The following is a 6,707-nucleotide window of genomic DNA, read 5'->3' as shown; positions in this document are numbered from 1 at the left end:
AACACAGAGAGATAAAGAACGGATGTTGTTTGAACGCCAGCAAACATACACTGCAATGCTTTGTTCTACAATGATTCCCGAGTATGTGCTACTGGCCTGGTGTGGTAAAGTGTCCTATCATGGTGGATGGAATAAGGCTGCCCTCCCCAGAAACATTTTGCAAAGGCTTTGGGAGTACATCCAGGAGAGCCACGAATTTATCATTAAACATGCTTGCTTTTAAACCATGTATAGTATTTTAAAAGGTACACTCACCAGAGGTCCCTTCTCCGCCTGGCGGGTCTGGGAGGCAGCCTTGGGTGGGTTCAGGGGGTACTGGCTCCAGGTCCAGGGTGAGGAACCGTTCCTGGCTGTCGGGAAAACCAATTTTTCTGCTTGCTTGCTGTGAGCTATCTACAACTTCATCATCATCATCTTCCTCGTCCCCCAAACCTGATTCCGTGTCGCCTCCATCTCCATTGAAGGAGTCAAACAACACGGCTAGGGTAGTGGTGGCTGAACCCTCTAAAATGACATGCAGCTCATCATAGAAGCGGCATGTCTGGGGTTCTGACCCGGAGAGGCCGTTTGCCTCTCTGGTTTTCTGGTAGGCTTGCCTCAGCTCCTTAAGTTTCACGCAGCACTGCTTCGCGTCCCTGTTGTGGCCTCTGTCCTTCATGCCCTGGGAGATTTTGACAAATGTTTTGGCATTTCGAAAACTGGAACGGAGTTCTGATAGCACGGATTCCTCTCTCCATACAGCGATCAGATCTCGTACCTCCCATTCAGTTCATGCTGGAACTCTTTTGCGATTCTGGTCACCTCTGCTGATGAGCTCTGCACTCACCTACAGCTTGCCACGCTGGCCAAACAGGAAATTGAAATTCAAAAGTTCGCGGGCCTTTTCCTGTCTACCTGGCCAGTGCATCTGAGTTGAGAGTGCTGTCCAGAGCAGTCACAATGGAGCACTCTGGGATAGTTCCCGGAGGCCAATACCGTCTAATTGTGTCCACAGTACCCCAAAGTCAACCCGGCAAGGCCGATTTCAGCGCTAATCCCCTTGTCGGGGGTGGAGTAAGGAAATTGATTTTAAGAGCCCTTTAAGTAAAAAAAAAAAAAAGGGCTTCATCGTGTGGACGGGTGCAGGGTTAAAGCGATTTAACGCTGCTAAATTCGACCTCAACTCCTAGTGTAGACCAGGGCTAAGATTCAGATCCTCAAAGGTATTTAGGTGCCTAAATCACTTTTGAAAATAGAATTTAGGCTCTTAAGTAATTTAGACACTCATTGAAATTCTACTCAAGCTGCAGCAACGGCACTTGAGACTCCTTGTTAGAACCACGGAATCTAGCAAAATTACCATTTTTTCTCCCTGATAGGACAATTTTGATTGTCCCAGCTTTCCTTCTATCAATACATGTATTCCACAAATAAGAGTAACTAGGCTAAATGTAACTTAAAACAACTTTAACTTCTCTTCAGTTGAAATTTAAGGTTGAGAAAATTTTTACTGTTTTCCTGCATGAACATCTGACGTTTTCTCCTAGAAACCAAATGCCCTAAAGACATACCGGATTGCTTATTCAGTTATGGCTGCCTTCCTAACTCATAGTTTTTAGAGAATTCATTTTTAATGACTTTATGCCTCGAGAAAATGCCAGCAATATTGCTCATAAATCATTGTCCTTTCCTTGAGCTCTCCTGGATTAATATAAATTCATTTTAATTACATTTGTGGTTGGAGAAATTGCACTTAATCCCACCTGTTTTTCTAAGCAGGTATGAAGTAGACTGCTGCAGGCCATTAAATAGCAGTGGTATAGATTAATATTGTGATTAGATATAGATGAGCTATATTGAGGGAGAATTTATATGCCACTAGCTATACATAAGGCATTTTAAAGAGGGAGCAGTTATGCTGTACAATTTTTCTTGACTGATTAATGCTTTCCAATTAGCTCTAGATCTCTTTGTATAAATTTGCCTGTTGTTATCTAGAATTATTAAACATTCGTTTGGTGTAAAAGTGTGTATATTAATGGTGAAATGATGAATAACATAGGCCCCCATCCTGAAAGTTGATCCACATAGATGTGATAGCGGATAGATTAAATTTAAAGAATGCTAAAGAACAATTATGAGATGTCAGTGAAGCCAGCTGCAACATCTGCTCATTTACATATGTGATCTGGTGAGTCAGCATTGCTCTGTGTCTAAGTGGTAGACCTCTCAGCCAGACATGAGCCAAGATGATGTCAGGTATCTAACTATATTTTGGCCTAATCCTGTAAATTATTCCAGTCACATGTATCTCTGTGCCATTTTGGAGTTTAACTGGAGTCTGAACAGTATCATTTCACTCCCACTTTTCACGAGTATAAATTATCTCACAAGGTACAGATGTGAATATGGTGAGTTGGCTTCAGTAAAGCTTACTTCTGTGTCTGTGTACATGAGATCAGAATTGGGCCCAGTGGGAGTTTGGGCATGGGAGATCTCCCAAAGTACCCAGCTCTTTAAGGTTGTTGCCCCTGTTTTTGGCTGAATATCAAGCTGAGAAAAAATGTCCTATAAATATTTTATTTTTCTTTGGTGACATATTTTGACATGATTAAACTCAAAGTGCTGCAAAAAAATATTGTCAAGCAAACCCCGCAGCCCAAGGAATATGAAATAAAGCTGTGCTCCAGAAAAGCTTTCAAAATCTTACCAGCTTTTCTAAAGCATAATTAGTAGCATAGCTCCTTCCAGTTGTCATTCTCCTTAGCTCTGTCCCCCAAATTACTCCCCCTCCATCTATGAAATTTCTGCTCAGTGCTGACTGCTTTGCTTTATGCCAGCTGACAAAGCTAACCGGGCTGAAAGAATAATACGTTCATACGTTTGAGAAGTTTTTTGGAGAGTTGGACCAAGAGGAAGAGTATTTTTAGCAGGTAAATCATTCTAATAAGCTATAATAACTTCATTTCCCTTTTCCAGGTGGTAAATGGACAAAGGAAGCTCAGCGTGTAAGAAGCTATTTTGGTGTTCGGAGTGATTGTTTTAAAACAAAGCAGCCCCTCTACCCTGGCCTTGCTCCAAAGCATTCTTTGGTTTACTCCGGACTTCCCCAAGCAAGTTTTGCGGACCCCTTTTGATCTAGATATTAAAAAAAGATATGTCATCTACTTTTGAATTTTGTAGGTTGGCAGAGGAATTTCTGCAGAGCCCTGTGGGTTAGAGAGGAAGGGTGGCCTCCTGATTAAAGCCCTGAACGGAGACTCCAATTCAGTGACCCCGTTACAGCTTTTCTGTGTAACCTTGCGCAAGTCACTTGGGGCCAGATTGTCAGAGGTATTTAGGCACTTGTGGGATTTTCAACAGTACCTAAGCAGGTTAGCGGGAGGCAAACCCACTCTCAGACCTGGGAGGTTCACTGAGCTGCAATGACTCACCCCTCCAACAGAGCCTGCAGTAACTCATCACACAGGCCTGCGGCAGCAGCCTATCCCTGAGCTGGGCCTGGGTCAGATGCATTTCACAGCCCTGTCACCTGAGCCAGCTGACATTGACCAGCCGCGGGTGTTTAATTGCAATGTTAACATCCCTTTGTCTGTGCAATGGCAGTACTCAGCCGGGAGCCCTCCTGCTGCCTTGCAGTGTTATGGACTCCCTAGGTTTCCAGCTTGCTCTTGGCTGGTTCCTGTTCCTGTCCCCGCCCCCAGCCTTGCATGAGCCTTTTCCCAGGCCACTTCAGCCTTGTCCATGTTCTATCCTGACGCTGCTCCAGCCCTGCACCTGCCTCTTGACCCCCCAGACCCTTGGATTGACTCCAGTCCGGCTTCAGCCTGCTTCCTGATTCAGACTACGATCCTGATTTGGCTTGGCTATAAACTCCTGACCCTGGTTTTGACCCACTGCCCCTCCTCGGACCCTGCTTTCAGCACTGTCCTCTGCCTAGTCCTGATCCTACCGTCGGGCTTTGACTGCCACTGCAACCACGAGGCCTCACCACCTACAACCCAGAGCTGAAGTCAATGGCAATTAGACCTCTGACCTGTTTGGGTATTTTTGCGATACCACCAGGCACCTACCTTTAGGTATCGAGGTACCTGTGAAAGATCCAGCCCTGGTCTCTCGAGTATACCACACTGCACATTAAACCCAGGGGTATGGGGCCTGCGCTTGTGAACATGGTATTTCCAAGCCCATGTTTGAGCATCCACACCGCCTTGTAAGCCTGGGTTTACAATGGCTGGACCTGGGTCTCACAGCCATGCTGTCACATCAATGCTGCACTACACAGACCTTCTGACTCTTCTCTGCAGCTTGAACTGCATCCGTGCTGCAAAATGACAGGGCTTGGAGCCTCCCTCCCCAGCAGATCCTCAGTCCTAAGTGCTTGCTGACCCGAGTCAGACTGATCTGTGTGTGGACAGAAGAGTTTGGGATCATACCTGAGTCAGAGTCCGGGCTTTGCCTATAGCCTTCAGTGCTTTCTACCTCATTGCTAAAATGGGGAAAGAAATGTTTACATTCTCCCACCCTCTGTCTGTCTTGTCTATTTAGAGTTTAAATTCTTCAGGAGAGTGACTGTCTCCTACTATATATGCTTAACACTTAATACAATAGGGTCCCAATCTCATTTGGGGCCCACAGGGGCTGCTGTAATACATTATAATAATTGGGGATCGTTCCTATTAAATTCTACAGAATTTAGCATAAAGGGAGTAAACGCAAGATTTTTCTGCTTTTTTCCAGACCAAAAAGTCTAGAGTCCAAATTGCCAACCCTTTTGATCTTTTACTTCGTAACACAAGTTAGTGCTTTATACAGGCAAAGCAAAGATGATTTATAGAGTTTTGCCAGCCTGGGTAATGGAGCTTGTTAGAATAGAGCCTGCTTTTGCTTTTATTTTATTTAAACCTCGCAAGAGAGGAGCCGCTAAAGGCAAATGACAAAGTTTCAAAGTCCATTACGACTGTGTACGTTGCGTGATGTGATCATGTCCCCCTGTAGGGGGTGGGAAGAGAGGAGAGGGAATGGCCCAGAGTAGAAAAGGAAGATATGCCCCAGTTCTGAGCTAATGAGAAGGAAATGAGATATTACTCTGCAAACTGATAAGTAGACATCTTCTTTGATTAGAAGGAATAACTTGAGCACAAGATTTTTACGGACTGTGGTCAACAAAAGGCATTGTGTAAAATCAAATCTGATTGCGAAGTAGAGAGGCCCTGAAGGTAGGGAGAGGAAGAAAAAGGCAAAGCCTAATTTATGCCATCATGTGGGCAGTAAGGGTTAGTGAGTAGGACACTGAACTCGCACACCGGAGGCAAGGGTTCTGTTCCTGCTGGGGTAGGTCACTTCATCTCTTCCCCCTCCCCCCCTCTGATGTGGGCTACACAACATGCTTCCCAACAGGAAGGCCACTTTTGTGTTTAAGGCACTGGATTGGAACTCAGAGATCTGCCATAGGTTTCCTGTGTGACTGTAAGCGAGACATTTTACTTCAGTTCCCTCTCTGGAAAAGACGGGTAATAACACTTCCTTTGTTTTGACTGTACACGCTTCAGGGCAGGTACTGTCTCTCACTGGGTGTTTGTAAAGCCTCTAGCACTATGAGGCTCTCCTCTTGGTGGGAGCTTCCAGGCGCGGCTGAAATACAAAGAATAAACTAAGAAGAAGTTAGGTAACTAAGGCCTGCTCTGCACTTAAAACTTAGATCAACCTCGATACGTGACTCAGAGCTGTGAAAAGTCTAGTTAGAGTAACCAACGCCCCACTGGAGATGCAGGAACAGAGGAATTCTTCTGTTGCCTCTTGGAGAGGTGGATTATCTGCATCGACAGAAGCACTCTGTCAATGTCGGAAGGATCAACGCTACAGTGGCATAGCTGCAGCTGTAGCCCTTGTAGTATAAAGAGCCTAATTCAGGCCGGCCACTGGAGGTTTAAGTCTGAGGCTTGGTGACTGAGTGGGAAATGCTCCCAAGTGTAAAGCAGCTTAGCTGGGAATTGCTATTTTATTCTAGCTATTAATCTACCTTGAATAAACACTGAAATACAATCATACTTGGCATTTTGGTGAGATGACCAGGTGGTGTCAATTAGTGTAATTCCATTGTAATTTCCCCCCCGGTTAGGATTTGGTCCTTTACCACAAAAGGATATCAGAGCACTTTAGAAGCAGTAAGGAATCAACCCTCACGGCACCCCTGTATGGTAGATAAGTTTGATCATGCCCATTTTACATGAGGTATTGAAGGGCCAAGTTATTTTCAAGGTGACAACGTGAGAATGTGGGTGAGCTGGAAATAGAACCCAGTTCTGGTTTCCAGTCACCTGCTTATATAACTTAGAGAAACTAACATTGTTAGTAAGGTTTCAGAGTAACAGCCGTGTTAGTCTGTATTCGCAAAAAGAAAAGGAGGACTTGTGGCACCTTAGAGAGTAACCAATTTATTTGAGCATGAGCTTTCGTGAGCTACAGCTCACGAAAGCTCATGCTCAAATAAATTGGTTAGTCTCTAAGGTGCCACAAGTCCTCCTTTTCTTATTGTTAGTAAGAAGATCCACACAAGATCAGGACCCCATTGTGCTGGGCACTCAGCAAACATACAGTATGAAAAGAGCTGTCTGGAAGAAGCTTACAGTCTCAGACTAAACAGACACAAGGGAGAGGGCAAATGCACACAGAGATGACAAAACCTTTCAATATAACTATGAAGATAGGTTGCAAAGCCAAGAACA

This window comes from Lepidochelys olivacea, assembly GCF_965140295.1.
Source record: "Lepidochelys olivacea isolate rLepOli2 genome assembly, chromosome: 26".
Classification (NCBI taxonomy): domain Eukaryota; kingdom Metazoa; phylum Chordata; order Testudines; family Cheloniidae; genus Lepidochelys; species Lepidochelys olivacea.
Note: the sequence above shows the minus strand (reverse complement) of the source record.